Below are 16,349 nucleotides of genomic sequence, written 5' to 3' on the forward strand. Positions count from 1 at the left end.
CCCAGACCCACCGTGCCGACCAGACGATCCCCGGCCTTCTACAACCACCTACGGGCGAGAAAGATCATTATCGCGGGGTACCTGTTCGGGCGCCATCTGATAAGCGTGGCTCAAAACCACATGAGCAAACTTACCTCACTCAGATATCATTCCCATAAAATAAGCCATCCAGACAGTGGAGAAGAATTAGAAAACATTTATCAGGCCATTAGTTTCTCTATAGAGAGGCCCATCAGGGCTGCACCCCAAGAAGTGGACAGAGAGAACTGACGGTTCTCAAAAGACAATACATTACTTCACGTCACAGCAACATTAGCCACGCCCCTAATGGAAAAGTACAGGACTGGACAAATGGTGAACAATGGGCGCACACATGAAGCCTCTGCACCTGCGGGAGGATGGCTCTGTTATCACCCCCAAGACCATGGAGCCGAGACTCCGCTCCTCCCGGGCATGACAACATTACTGATAGCAAAGAAACATATTTCGGTGTTAGTTTTCTGAAAATTCCAACTTAAGGCGAGAAATGCTGAGACCAGGGATTTTCTGCTCATAAGGGAGGAGGCATTGCAGTCTGGCCGTGGAGACATGTTCTCAAGATGGCGGCACAGGAGATAAGCTAAGAAATTTCTAACTGGAACACGAAAATAACCAATTAGTCCTAAATGCATATGCAAAACATCATTCGGTTAGACACACTATGCTAACTTATACATCATCATGTTAAGGGAATTAAGGAGCGGACAATGCAAAACCTATCACACTTTCTGTTCCATGTCAAAAAGGCTGATATGGAACTGTTGTCGGAAAGTGCCAACATAATACTGACGGCGGAGCCGAGGCTGGCTACACTGTCATCGTGGATTATGGATCCCTTTCGACGCGCTGACGGGCTCCTTGAGCCCATTGGAAGCATTGCGAAAGGTCTCTTCTCCCGATGCCTCTGCTCGCCACATCATAATGCGGTGGGTGGACTGCTGTGTGAGATGTTGGTGGGTCCAATACCAACATGGCACATCCGTATCAGACCCACCGACATCACAATTAGTCATCTCTGTCTTTTCCCCATTCAGTTTCAGTGCTTTTGTGCACATCCACTGATTCACATTCACCATACAGTCATGAAAGTTGGTAACAGCCTCGGTCTCATCGACCACTGATACTTCATTTTAGGTGTTGTCTACATATGACATGAAGGACAACACATTTTTTGGGACCAAGGGGGTGATGTATATATTGAAAAAAAGGGGGCGTAAGATGAAGTCCTGAGGAACCTCACATGGTAATAATGTATTCTTTGAATAGAAGGAAGGCATCCTGACTGTTTGGGTGGGGTTGGATACCAGAGAGTAGAGCCAATCCAATCCCATGCCCTCCCAGTGTTCCTACTCTGTACCAGGATAGAGTGTGAGACTCTATCAAACGCTACCTAGCGAAGGTAGGGAATTAAAGAATTTAAATGTTTGAGATGTGATTGAAGTCATGAAAGGAAATTTAGTTGTGTGAAATTTAGATTTCAAAGTAGTTGTTATCCAATCATTGATACAAGTAAGTCAGTCCCGGAGACTCACACATCAGCCAGCAGTGATACCCTGGATACGTCTTGCAGTTCAGTGTGCAAGATTGGCATCTGTCTCCACTGCCTCTCTCATCAGAAACTGGCCAATTGTATCACTTAGAAGCCAACTACATGCGCTTGGAGAGTAGGGACAGTGGTGCCAATGCTTAGCCATATGAAAGACCCCAGAGAGATTGGCAAACAGCGCCTCCTGCCGCACAACTACCTCAATACATCATCATCACTTGCAGGTTAGCTGTATCATTTCTGCAATGAGGGGTACAACTAGACTGATGGGAACAAAGCAGTCTGTGGTGACATGATTTAGAAGTTATAACCACCACAGCATCTACGGTGCTCAGTGGTGTAGCAAGGGGGGTACCCCGGGGGGTGGGTCTGCCCCCTGGCGTGACGAGGTTTGGGGGTGTCGACCACCTCCCGCTCTTACCTGCCATCTCGGGGCAGCAATCCCCCCACTCTTCAATCGGCTGCCAAGGGGCGGCAATGGGCTAACTACACCACTAGAGATGCTCGCCCAGGAGTAGTAATGTGTTAAAGGATCGAACACAGTGCTTAATTTGTGTCAGTGGTTTCAGGTTATGCCTTCCCACAAGCACTTATTTTTGGGGACCGGTGTTAAAAAGGAGAAATAGAAAGATGAAAAACAGTGACAATGGGAGAAAGCAGTGTTGAAAAGAGCCTCCAAGAATAAGCTGAAGAGGGAAGGAGTGACTGGTGCTGGATTAATGAGGCATGAAGTGAAATAAAAACTAAACAGCCTTGGTATTCGGCCTCCTAACTAGACTATGGCACTTATCCTTTTTTACAAATTAAGGACTGGTCAAAGGTCAGTCAGCAAGGTCTTACCGAACCCAGGTCACTTTTTAAGCACTGGCAGGACTTAGCCAGCCTCCACAGAATCAGATAAAACACTCTGGAAATAAAAAGCATTTTTAAGCATAAAACTAAAAACGAAGCAATGAGTCACAGAATTCTGCTTTAAAAGGCTTGAATTAATTCGCGCGAGCTTGCTGCTGGCTTCATGGAATTTTAAACAGATGAAACACTCTCAGAGATCAAGGGTACAAAATATTCCTTTTTTTGCAAAGACCCAGGGTAAGAAGAAGACAGATAATTAGAGAGGTAGGTTTTGGTTTGCAAAAAGTTGCTATATATTGTATGGGACATATTCCCATAGAAAGTATTGATTGGACGACTTTTGGGCACCAGAGGTTGGAAAATGCAAAAAATGTCAGCGGGTTTAAGCAATATTTGACTATTTTGAACCTTAGCACTTGGTATTTGAATAAAAATATATGCCAGGATGGAGATGCTTCTTACAGACACATCAATTAATAATGAGCTCGAGGTGACGTTGAACACATTTATAGCAGTAGGCAAGTAGTCCGTGAAATTACATGATGGGAACACCCCATAGTCAATATTGGGCATAAACATGGCACAAACACAAGGTCCCAGTGCTCACCTTAGAAATTCATGCAACAACTATGCATGAGACCTTCCTGCATGTGATTTCTGAAACAATCCATTGCATGCAGGATTGTTTTTGTGCAGGAAGGTTCCTGCAGCAAAACAATCCTGCATGTAACGGAGGCACCGCAGTAGCACCATGGTGCCTACGTTGGTGCTAGCCTGCCTTCCTGCATGAAAACAACCCTGAGAGGCGTTTCCCTCTTTCATGTGTGCTGCAGAATGAATAAACAAATTTCTCCTCGTTATGCCTCGCCTTGGGAGGCATAAGGATTTGACGCTTCCCCATGTTTACATGATTTTGTAATTCCGGGGCTCCGTCAAATTCCAATGTGTGTTGCGTGAGAAACGCTGCACAAGGCCCTCCTGGGCTCAGAGTAAGGTGCGGCAGTGATTTGCACTGCGGGTGGCTTTACTCATGATTTATGAGGCCACTCAAAGCCATGCAGAGTGGCTTTGTGTAGCTTCATAAATCGGATTGAGAGCTGTGCGTCATGCATGTACCCATTTACATGGTGCAAAAGGGACACAGGGCTCACATAAATAAGCCCCTAGCTATAGGACACATCCTATGCTGCAGGAACTCATCAGCACCAGGCGAAATGCTCTTACCTCCTACATCCACAGCCTGGAGGACATTAGGAATTGGTAGATTGGCATCAAGGGATGGGTACCTCACAATTCAAGCGGACCTGTTTTCTACTTTGCAGGCAAGGCAGGACTGGCAGGGCTGGAGCTTGGCAGCACCGCACCTGCTGCTAGAAATCCATACTATGCGGTGCTGCTCGTCCTGTGTCCATGAGTCTCACCTCAAACAATGCTTCCAAGTATGCACGTGCTGACATCATACTCATCATCATAGGTGTTCGTACAGGAAGTAAGCTGTCCAGCCCATGGTAGGGAAGGGATTAAATGTAAATGTTTTTGTACTTGTATAGCGCACAGCTACCCGCAGTGGGTTTCCCGGCGCTTGTACGAATACCGCAAGGGAACCCTTCCAGGCTTTCCCTGTGAAGTGTCCACTCCTGGGCACCCCCATGGTGCAGACCAGGCATCCCTCGCATTGTGGGGGCCGTTGTGGAGACTAAGCAAGCTATTGCCCAGAGATGCAGCGTGGGACCCATGATCAGAATAGGCACTGAGGCTAGAATATCCGGTCAGGGGAATTAATGAGCCCGAGACCCGCCGGGGCAGGAATCGCACCCTGGTCCCTTGCCAGAGCTCTGTATCGAGGTCTGCCTGCTCTAACCATTGAGCCACACTTCATCCAACCATCACATGTAGAAGTGCCAACTACCATTCAACCACAGCACCAACAGTAAGACAGATCACCCAAGGATCAGCCACATGCCACCACCGGTGCCCTGTTGAAGTGAGAACAGATGATATTATGTTAGCTGGGGAACATCATTTTGATGCGCTGCGTGGATGATATAATAGCATTCTTATAGGTTGTGATGGGGCTTTTGATGGGTTTGTTGTGGTTAGTATGCAGGTCAATCCTTCAGTGGTGCTGTGGGTTCCTGTTTGGAACAGAGAAGGTCAGCAACTCTGGCACCAGGACAAATGTGTAATCTCCTGCCGTGGTGAGTGGTGGGCAAGCTACATTATTTGCTAGATCTACGTGTGACCTCACTGACCCCGAGGTGACACCTGTGGCATCGTCAACACACTTCCAGATTGGTGGATTTCAGAGTGAGTGGACCATGGCGTCTGGTCAGCATGTACTGTCTCTGTGATTCTAATCCCAGGCATCTATGCCTTGAGTACATCTGTGCAATCAGTGGGTGACGTCACACGGATAGAAAAACCTTTTGGCCGATTGATGATATAGCTCACTTAAAAAGGCATTCCCTTGCTAGATAAGTGTAACATAAAGTTACTGTTTAGATGTAAACATGTTTAAAGGGGCACGTTTCCCAATACTTTCATCACAACTATTTTATAGCGCCCAGAGGGGACCCCCTCTAACACTGGGGAGGGACAATTACAATGAGAGCTGCCGAGGGACTATAACTCATGCTGTAAAAGGGGTTTAGCACAACATTTCTACAACAATAACATTTTATTTTTATTTATTTATTTATTACATTTGTACAGCGCAACAGCTACCCGAAGGTTTCCCGGCACTAAGAAACGCAGAAGGATGAAAGGAAAAGCAAGGCAGTAGAAAAAAAGGGACTATTGATTAAAGAGCATGTTTTAAACGATAAATCTTTAACCTCCGACAAAAGGGGCCGAGCGCTCAAACACTTGCACCTCCCAAAAGAAAAAAAAGTAAAAGCTGCCCAACTTCATGCAGTAAAAATATGTGAGCTCTGCATAACTTCATTGAAAACTGTCTGCACACCTTTAGCTTTACTTCACAACCAGCTCTGCCTAGTTTTTTTGTACTTTCTCACCTTTGGCTTCCCCAAGAATCCAGAGAAATTTAGAAGACTCTTCCCAGGCTGGGCTCGTGCTTTTAAGTAGCTTGGGAGTCTACTCTTTCCACTGATTAACAGCAGCGCCCCGTGCAATGACAATTCTTTCTATCTTAATTCTCCCTCAAATGTGGCGGGACTTCGATACTGCAGATTCCCATCGCGGAGGTCCCGCCATGAGTGTGGAGGTCCCGCCATGAGTGCGGAGGCCTTTTATAAATCGGTCCATAAATTTGTAGGAACCCGCTAAATGGCTTAGCAATATAATTACTGCGATTAGAAAGCCATGAATTCAAATATTGACTGGACCTTCTTTGCCTTGGAAATCTCCGAGGCTAAACATTCACGTATGTTAGACCTGAACCCTTCAGGTAGCGTTTCCCCAAACATTTTGCTTTCACCTCCCGGGTTTTGCTTATTCTCTTCTTAGGGCCTGGGGCACTTTTTTTGCACGGTTACTCAGACTAGCATGTTTAAGTCACTAGCCATCCCGAAAGGACCTTTCACTTCCATCCGAGTACCCTGCAGGTATATCTTAAGGGGTGAAGTGTGTGACAGGTGAAAAAGGCAGTGGGGGTACACATGTGTGTCCCCTGCCCAGGTAGTGAGGAATACCCATGAGTGTCTTCACTACCTATGAGGTTTGCTCTTCCCATAGGCTACCATGGGGTAATGGTTATAATCACTTCAAAGCTGCAATAATGGATTGCAGTGGAGCAACCTCATTATGTTTCCTATCATTAGACTTTCAGAGACAGACCCTTGCCAGTGGTAAAGGCGGCTTTGTCATAATTTGCACAGAAATGCCACTAATAAAAAGTGGGTATTTCTGTGCTTTTAAACTCTTTTTGTACCTTGGTGCTTGGCTCCAGTCCACACTGGTTGCGTCCACTATAGGGCCTGTGTTCAGCCTCATGGTCACAGGTACAATTTCCAGGGGGTCAATTAAGCCTTTCATCCTTCTGAGGTCAATATCAGGGGTTGTATTACAATGGTTCTCTTCATTCCTCCAAAACAGATCCTTAAAAGTCAAAATGAATCAATTTCTCTCTAAGGCCCACTCGAAAACTCTTGGTGTTCCCCAAGGATCCTCTCTCTCAACCATTCTCTTTAACCTATTCCTGGAACCATTAGCAAACCTCCTAAAATCTTCTAACATCCACTACCATATGTATGGGGATGACACTCAGCTACATCTCAAAATCACCTCTCCAGATGACATTATATCCCTCAATTCCATCTTACAAAATACACACCTCAAACTCAACGCAGATAAAACGGAATTTCTTCGCATCTCCCTGCCAAATAACAACCCCAAGATTGATCTGTGGTTGAATCATATTGCAGCCCTCAAATGCTTGCCACACATCATAGACTCTGCCAGACCCTTATGTATTATATTAGACAAACACCTAAACATGCAGGAAGATCTAAAACAAGTGGACCAAGTCCTAATACTACCGAGACTGGATCATGGGAGTGCCACATTATGTGGCCTAACTAGATACAAGCTGGCCCCACTAAGAGCCTCCATCAACGCAGCTGCAAGACTTGTCCTAGGAACCAAATTAAATGAGCACATTTCACCAGCCCTCAAAACCTTAAACTGGTTACCATAGGAAGCAAGAATCCAAGTGAAAATTTCTTGCATGACCGACAAAGTGTTACACTTCAACACCCCCAGTTACCTGGCCCAAATGCTAGAAAAATCAGGGGGCAGCAAATCCTCATGAAGTGCGTTCACCTTGATTCTGAAACCCCCAAAAAATCAGAAAAAGATAACTGTGGCTAGAGCATTCTTGGCTATCGCACCCAAGATATTGAACTCTTTACCACCGGACCTTTGCCTAATTCCTTCTACCTCCACCTTCAAAAGAGAAACCAAATCTTATCTACTGATAAAGTTCTTACCCTAAGCCAATATATTGGTGACATTGAAAAAAGTATAGATACCAAACTCTTATGTACACTGTCCTTCCTAGTACTAGCGCTATTCCAGAGCAACCACTGTTTATTCTATTTGTATTTTATGATATGTGTTCGGCTCTCACACTTATGTTTGCATGTAGATCAGACCTATGGCTAATTGTATTCTCTTCCTGGAAAGCGCTCTGATACCCTCTAGGGTCACGTTCGTGCTATACTAAACTTTCCAAATAAATAAAAAAAATTAACAAATGAGTTACATTTATTTGAGTGACAATAAACATCTGGTATTGAGTACCAAGATACACTTGGGTGAACGGGTGCTTTACAAACACATGTTATGTTAAATGTGGCTGGTCTGGGCTGACTACCTGCTTTTGTGTGGCACCCTAGTGTGTGCTCTCCAAGGTCTTGTTGAGCTTGCCTCCTTTTCTTTCAAGGGTCTGAGGGACATCAACGTTCTCCTAAGAGAGACCCACACTCTCTCTACCAGTGACACCTGAAGCATGGTGCGCTCTCAAGTACCCACTTTTGTCTGCTGGATTCTGATTGGTAGTGTAGTGTGGAACTAAGAATAGTGCCTGATACCAGATTGTCTTGTGCGGAGCCCCAAAGTCTGGCCACATCTAAGGTGTGGCCCCCGCATCATGGGGACATTGGCATACATAAGCGTCTCATTGGTTCTTAGCAGACTCACAAGTTGCGGGACCCAGCATGGCCCGCTTAGTTGATTGTGCTGCATCTCTCTTGTGTGACATGCCGATTGCATGCTCATTGGGTGCGGTGTCCGATTCACAGGTTACGACCCTTGTAGATGGGGACATAACCATAGTAGTGCCTCATTCTACCTCGTGAACCACTGCTGAACTTGCACCTGTGTGTGAACTGTCGGGTTAGACCAATATTGATGCGCACAGAACGTTGTGCCTCATTTCCAAGGAGGTACGGATTTTGCATCTCTTCTTGGTGTGTGACCGGAATGGTCTGGTGCAACCCATAGCATTGTGCATCCAACTGGGTGCAACTCTGATCAACGTGTACCTGACGGGGTGCCTTCTCCTTCAGAGAAGCTACCCACCTGCTTCAATTTCCATTTATCTACTGTTCCCTTGCTTGGCCCTCAGCGCGGTGGACCATCTACCCTCTTCTTACCTGGCCTTCTCGATGACACTGTGTTGCAAAATAGTATTGCCCAGCTCAGGCCTCAGTGGTGAGTGTGACTGACTGGGCTGGAGGAACGCTTCCGAGAATAATCAGAATCGGGTCAGGTTCCTGCGTGACCCCCCATGTTTCATAGAATTGGGCTGGTGCCAGAAGACCCTTGGGGACTTCATTGGTGTGACTGCCTATTGCCCTTGGCTCGTGTCTGCTCCACATCCTGTGGATGAGCTTCTTGAGGGGCTGCCAAACCCCTTTTGCCGACTGCTTCCCAATTGACCAGGCTGCATACCCCACCTGTTTTTTTGGCTAAGAGTGTCTTCAGCCACATGCAGGCTAGTGCCTGCGGGAGAACAGAGTGTGTCCAATCCAGGGGGGTAGGATAGTCAGGTTAGTTGAAGGGTAGAGAGAGGCTTGGGGCCATGGGGTCTGTAGTGTGTAACCAATTGACCTGCTGTGTCTCAATTACACTGCATTAGGGTGGGGAGTGCGTATGTGTGTGAGGGCTTCCGCCCGGACTTGTCTGACATCCATGCACCGTGTAGCAGTGAGAGAATGAGTGTGTTTGTGTGGGAGTGACAGTGGGGAACTGCCCATGATCCACAAGACTGGAAGGTGGTTTGCCTTATACTTTGATTTCTTGCCAGAATAGCATTATGTTTGACATTGGTTTTACCCACGCAGCAGTGACGCTGCTAAAAATTGTTATAATTTGTTGCAGGTACATATTTCGGATATTGTTGTGACCTGGGGTGCACCCTATAACTGTGTGTTATTGAATTATAAGAATTGCTAGAGGGGGTATTGGGTGGACAACGTATTGCATCGCAAAAGGGTTCTAGGTGGGGTGTAGATTAGGATCTTTCCTAGGTGTGTATATTACTGATGTAATTTGAACTCGACTGGGTCTAGTACTGCTGGTAATAAATGGGATTTATGCCCAGAAATGCATGATGTTCATGTTGTGTTATTATGTGTGTTGAATACAAATGTCATTAACGTACATTACGTGTGAAGTCTCTTTTGTGATGGTCAAGGTATTTATCATGAGGGAGTGCTGTGCCAATGCTTTACATATTGCCTCTGTGGTAAGCCTGAATGCTCGGTGCCAAGCTACCTAAGGATGAGCAGAGGTAATACAGTGCGTGTAATGCAAAAATGGGGACCCCTCTACAGGATTATGAATTGAGGTCAGGGAGAAGAGGGGAAAGACCAAACATAAAATAAAGGGCCCCCTCAAGACCTATGTTTCTTTTGTGCTGGGGGTCGTGTAACTAGATAGCATTGAGTAGTTACGTAACCCCCAGCACAAAAGAAATATAGGTCTTTAGGGAGCCCTTTATTGTATATACAGGGTGTGTAAGCACCTGCCCCTGACGGAAATGATAGGGTTTGCCTGGCTGAGGTACTGCCTCAGCCAACCAGAAAGTGTCAGTTCCAACAAATTGTCATTAAGTTTAGTAATAATGCTTTGAAGCTGCAGACATGTGGCATAAAGTGATGCTAAAAAGGCTGCATGTATCCTAAAGGTAGCCTTATTTTGGATTGGCTCCAGCTGCTTAGAGGCTTTTTGCATGTCACTACACTGCAAGTCCTTTGATGCCAGGAGTCCTTCCTCCCTTTTCTCCACCTAGAGGGAAGGTGGGTAATTCTGGCAACAGAACTATTTGCCCCAAGCATTTTGACTTTCTTTTGAATTTGTTTGCCATTCCTCCCACCTTGCGTCTTGTCATTCCTCCTGAGCCTCTACAAATTCTATTTGAGTTCTGGCCTTACTGTATGTTGTGTCAAGGGGTTCTGACTGGGTTCACCATGGAATTCTTCTTGTCGATCTTCTGTGATGGCAAAGGTTCTGGTGGGTTACTGGCTACTGTATGATTCTTTTCACTGGCTTTTGGTTTTCTGGTTTATGAGGTAGTGCTCTTGTCTTTGTAGGTGGGCTCACGGTTCTTAATTTCTCCTGCCAGGCCTGTTGTCCTGAGATTCCATCTGTACTCTTCCTTTGGCCTGGAGCAAAAATGCTATTTGCTGGATCTTGTGACCATTCCTTTCCCACCTCTGTCTTTTGGGCCTGTATGCTTTGGAGTCTGTTCACCAGGACACCAAAGGGTTGTGGGGCAGCCTTCCTTGGGGCTTCTGTCTTGGACTCAACATTGCAGCCGAGGGTGTAATTCTTTTTATACCTAGCTGTTTGCATTAACAATTGTGAATTTGTTTTTATATCTGCTCAAAGCACACTAAAACCTTAGCATTATGGCACATTTACACATAATTCAAATGATGAAATGTCAATTTGCACACAGATTATTACATAACGTATAACACTGGCCCAGCATACCTCAAAAATTGCATCTGCTTTTACAAACCTTCAAGACACCTCCTCCTGTCTCAACTCCTACTTGCACACATTCCACACATACTGGATACCAGACCGAGCAGTCAAGACTTCTCCTACATCACTCCTAAATTGTGAATGATATGCCATTACACATGAAAGCCTCTTACTCACCTCTTCAATTCTGCAAAAAGCTAAAGACCTGGATTTTCAAGGCATGTATTTAGTCCAGGTTGGGCCAGAGATCATCACAAACGCACAACCAGGTATTACATGAGACAGTGTAAAGAGGACTGCTTATTATCTGGCTAGGAACAGGATACAAAGGGAGAGGTTAGAGGTATTCCTTCACTCTGGTCACTTAGAAAAAAAGAGCCCAGTCTACCAGTTCCTGGCATCCTTCTGACAGAGCGAATGAAAAGAATAGGCAAAATGAATGAACTTATCCTGATTTAATTTTAATAACCCCAACTCATCTAACTTGATGATAGGTGTAGGAAAGTGCCTCTTTTGGACATGGTTAGCGCCCACTTTTTGCCTAGAAACTGGTGTGATTTAGATTTGTAGTGCACAGGGTCCTTGCCAACCAGGTCGCCTGTGCTAGATCTCCTTCCCTAAACTCTACCTTTTGTTTCTGCAATTGGCACCCCTTTAGCTCACATATAGGTCCCTAGTAAAAAGTTCCCTTTGGTAATAGGGCCCTAACGGCTGCAGGACGAATTGTGCCACCCTAAGGTGTCCCTCACCAGGCACATGCACACTGCCACTGCAGCCTGCATGTCTTGGTGGAGACAAAACTGAAGAGTCGACATGGCACATATCTGTGCCATGCCCACAGACACTGAATGAGATATAGGTAAGACATCCCTCTAGCCTCCCTCTAGACATCCCTCTAGCAGGCTAAAAGCAGGATGCACTATATGTCTTGTGAGGGCATAGCTCCATGAACATATATGCCCCTGCAATATTCTTGTTGATTCCTGGACATTGTAAGTGACCAGTGAAGACATAGTAAGTACATGGGCTGGATAAGTATCATTACTGTTCTCCAGATGGCTTCACTGAAGTATGGGATGTTTGGTACCAAACATCTCAGCATAATACACAAGCACTGTTTCCAGTGTCAAGTTTATTAAAAATTGCGCACAGAGGACCCCTTAGAGAGGCTTCCCTGACACCTACCAATCCTTAGTGTGGTCACCGACTGGCCTAAGCCAGCTGCTTCCACAAGACAGTGTTCTGACCTCATTGGGTGAGTGCCTGCACTGGTAAGGAAGAGCCATCTGTGGTGGGGATGCGACTCCACCCTCTCCTGTTAGTGCGAGCAGGACCCCTTCCTGCCCTCACCCTCCTTTTAGCATGAAGAAAGGCTGCAAAAATAAAATAAAGAATAGGAGGCATGCCCCCCTCTGCCAACTCCACCCCTCAGGTGCTGGAGGCAAGGTGAAGTACACATTTCTTAGTGCCCACCATCTTGAAGATGGTGGGACTTATACAATCAGGGCTAAGTCTATGTCACCCTCCCATGAGAGGTGGACATAATAGAGGGTATAGACACCCCAGGTAAAAGGCCCATTGGCCACTACCTGTCACTCCCTTATAAAGCTCCTACATCTGGCAGTTATATGGCATCCACATACCCTGAACTTCATTTCCTGATGACCTAAGAGAGCTGGACATCACAGAGTCACACCAGCAGAGAAGACTGCAGAGAACTACTGACTTGACTCCAGGTCTCCCAGCCTGTCTGCAGCCCTTGGCGATCCTGCATCAAAAGACGACTCATCTACACCCCAGCAACCTTCAAAACCTTGAGAGGACAGGCTGCCTTTGACAAACACCAAGATTTCCAGTGAACAGTGGCCCTGTTAAAAAAGCAACCATTTTCAAAGTAAAGACTATGACCGGAAGAACTGCGAAGCCTGCTTCCGGTTCCAACTCTGCACCCTACGCCTCTGGCCTGAGTCCAAGTGACTCACCAGTTAGCAAGGTTCTCTAGCACTCCAGAGCCTGAGTGCACCAAGAGCTGACCTCTCTCGGGCCTTTCGCCATTGCTTTAAATTGGGCACCAACGCTGTGCTGGCACCCTACACACGGTCACAACAGTGCTGCTGGTGGTTTAGTGTTGGTGTTGCTTTGGACTCTGTCCAGTGCTTGCTTCAATCCCTGGAGACTGGTCCCCCAAGCCGCAGCTACTTACCTGTAAGCAGCCCCTGTCTGATTGCCCCAGTCCTTATTGATTTGCATTGGGTGCCTGGCTTCGAACTTGCACCCTGCACCTGGCCGCCCCTGTACCGTTGGTGCTGTACTGAACCTTGACTCCCGAAGACTAGTCTTGTAAGTTGATGTTACCTATATGTATGCTAAATGCTTTCTTCCTCCCATAGGTTAACATTACAAAGTTTGAAAATTGCACTGCCCATTTTTTACATTGAAAAGTATTTATATTGCAAAACGTACTTACCATAGATGAAATGCTGTGCTTCTGAAAAAGATATATAACCAAGTATTATTTTCATACAGTGTTTTCGGATTTATTAATTGAGTGTGTGTCTCATTTATTGCCTCTGCGTGTACACCAAGGGCCTCATTTATGACTTTTTGCCGCAGGGAAGCGCAGCAGGCCTTCTTGCTGCGCTTCCCTACGGCAAAAGAAAAGGGCAGAAATGCGCCGTATCTACAAGATACGGCGCATTCCTGTCCTTTTCCCCTACGCCGGCGCACAATGGGCTGCCTGCGCCAGTGCAGGCACCCTTGCACAATGGTGCAAGGGTGCCTGCGTTGCGTGGAAGATTATTTTTGTACAGGAAGGGAAACCTTTCTGTACAAAAATAATCACAAGAGGCTTTTCCTCTTTCTATGTGTGCTGTAGAATGCAGCACACATAGAAAAAGGAAATGCGAGGAGAAATAAAGACATTTCTCGCTGTTGCGCCTCCCTTACGCCTCCCCTGGGGAGGCGTAAGCTTTTGGCACTGCTTCAGAGTTACGATTTCTCATAAATCTGGGGCAGTGTCAAAAGGCCATGGATGTTGCTGGGAACGCCCCCAGCAACACCCATTGCACGCCCCTTTAACGCAGTACACTGCGTTAAAGGGACTGATATTTATCAGGCAGCAGTACGCCACAAAAACTGGCGTGCTGCTGCCTGATAAATACCACGCTGGTTTCAGCGCCACGGAACTTCATGAAAAGTGAAGTTCCGATGGCGCAAGGGGCCTCATAAATGAGGCCCCAAATGCCTAACAGTGCCCTCTGATAAGACTAACTGCTCACCCACACTACCACAAAAGAGAGCATTAGTATTATCAACTTTAGCCTCTTCAAAGCCTCTGGGTATGGACTATATAAAATATGGGTCTAGTTCCCTTTCATTTCTTTGTTTAAATTACACACACAAGCACTCTTTTTGAGCACCTTGTCACAAATCTTTTACGAGCGGCAGCCGTATGTAAATATACTATTTATACTGTTGATTTTCAATACAATCTGAAATTCATACATCTAAGTGTATTTCTTTGTGTGTGATGACAATGTATATTGTTGTGTGTACTTCTCCCTACCTTCAGAAGTAATACTACACCTATCCTATAGTAAGATGAGTTGTGGTCATTTAAATTAAAGCAGGATAAGTTAATTCATTTGACCTATTCTTTTCCTTCACTCTGTCCGACTGGACCACTGTTTTTCTGTATTGCAATTTACCCAGGTCCTTCGTTTTTTTTTGTTTTTAGTGGCTATTTGAATTGGTTGGCAAATGAAAAAGCTGGCTGAATTTGTAACCATCGCAAACCCTTGTTTTGCATCTCAAGAATGAAAGAAAGACTGCTGAATCTAAATTGAAATCTTTGAAATTACAAAACATCCAACAGAGTAGAGGAAGGTGACTGCAAATACGGGAGGAACAAAGGAGGTAACAGGGACAACAAGATGGTGGGCATGTAAGGGAAGAAATGGAAGTGGTGAGGGAGAAGTTTCAGGTGTGGTGGGGTTGTGTTTTGCCTGCAGGTAGTTGGGGCATTAGAGGAGAGATTGTCTTAATGCTGTTTCAAATATACTTTACCTCACTGATCCACGCGGAATTTATCGGTCCATACGAAACTCATACACTGAATACTAGGACAGCCCAAGAGGTGCTAACTGTGCTGTGCTTACAATGATTGCTATAGATCAGTTTCTATCATTATAGGAAAAGACTGTCAAGTCATAAATAATTCCCTTTGGAACCACTGGTCATCCACTAGCTCTACACACATACAGCCACACAGTAAGCACTTATAACCCCAATCCTGAATAAAACAGATGCTACAAGGTTACCTAAATGTTTATGTCACAAACCTTAAATAAAAAATAATCCATGTATCATTGCAGTCTTTCAAAAGCTCAAAATCCATATAATCAAAGGGCTAGACAAAGTTTTTCTGAAAAAATCCATTGCAAATGCGCAAAATCAATACTTTCAAAGAGAGAAAACATACAAGGCAATTACATCTGTCATTCGTTTGAGCTAGTTTGCAGGAATCAAATATGTGATTTTATATATTTATAAGGCTTTATATGTCTTTTATGCAGTATTTTTTATATTATTGATGTTCATATGAAAGAAACATTATTTTTGTTGTCTTGAAGAAGGTGGGCACAAATGACATTATCCCCTGAAACGTGTCTACGCACATGTTGTGCCAAGTTTGAAGAACAGATGAACACATTAGAAAAGGAGTTGTTTGTTATCACGTGTTTATTTGATTGATTCCGACAAATTATCTCAAAACAATGACAGTTGTAATTCTCTTCTACGTTTTCTCTTTTAAATTATTGATTTTGTGCTTTTGCTATACAATTTTATAGAAAATCTGTCTCTAGCCCTTTTATTGAATGGATTGTAAGCTTTTGAAATACTATAATGATACATGGATTATTTTGTATTATAAAGTTTGTGACATAAATATTTAGTTAACCTTCTAGCATCTGACTCATTCAGGATTGGGGTTATGAGTGCGTGCTGTGTGGGTGTCTGTGTGTAGAGCCGGTAGATGACCAGTGGTTCCAAAGGGAATTATTTAGGACTTGAGAGTCTTTCATGGAGCCCTCTCCCTTTGGTCTGTGGGGCCCCTCTCATTGCATTTACCTCATAAATGGTAAAACCACTACTTGCCCTATTGATATGAGCGGGGCTGCCCTGCCTGAAAACTTCAGAATTCTCTTAGTTAACGCTCTTGGGCTTGTCCATAAAAGCAGTTGGTATTTCAAACCAGTGTGTTCCACACCACATTTCTGAATCTGCTCCTATTCCCCTAGGTCCCATCAAAGACAATCATAGAAACATATGCCTTGTATTCTACTTTCTCCACTACAGCCTGAAGTCAAGGCAAGAATTCAACCAGCCATTGCAGAGCTTATCAAACAAGGTTGTTAGCAGATGTAATACACCCTCACTTCCTCTCAAGAAGGCGGGAAAG

Source organism: Lissotriton vulgaris, chromosome 1_2, assembly GCF_964263255.1.
Source record: "Lissotriton vulgaris chromosome 1_2, aLisVul1.2, whole genome shotgun sequence".
In the NCBI taxonomy this organism is placed as follows: Eukaryota; Metazoa; Chordata; class Amphibia; order Caudata; family Salamandridae; genus Lissotriton; species Lissotriton vulgaris.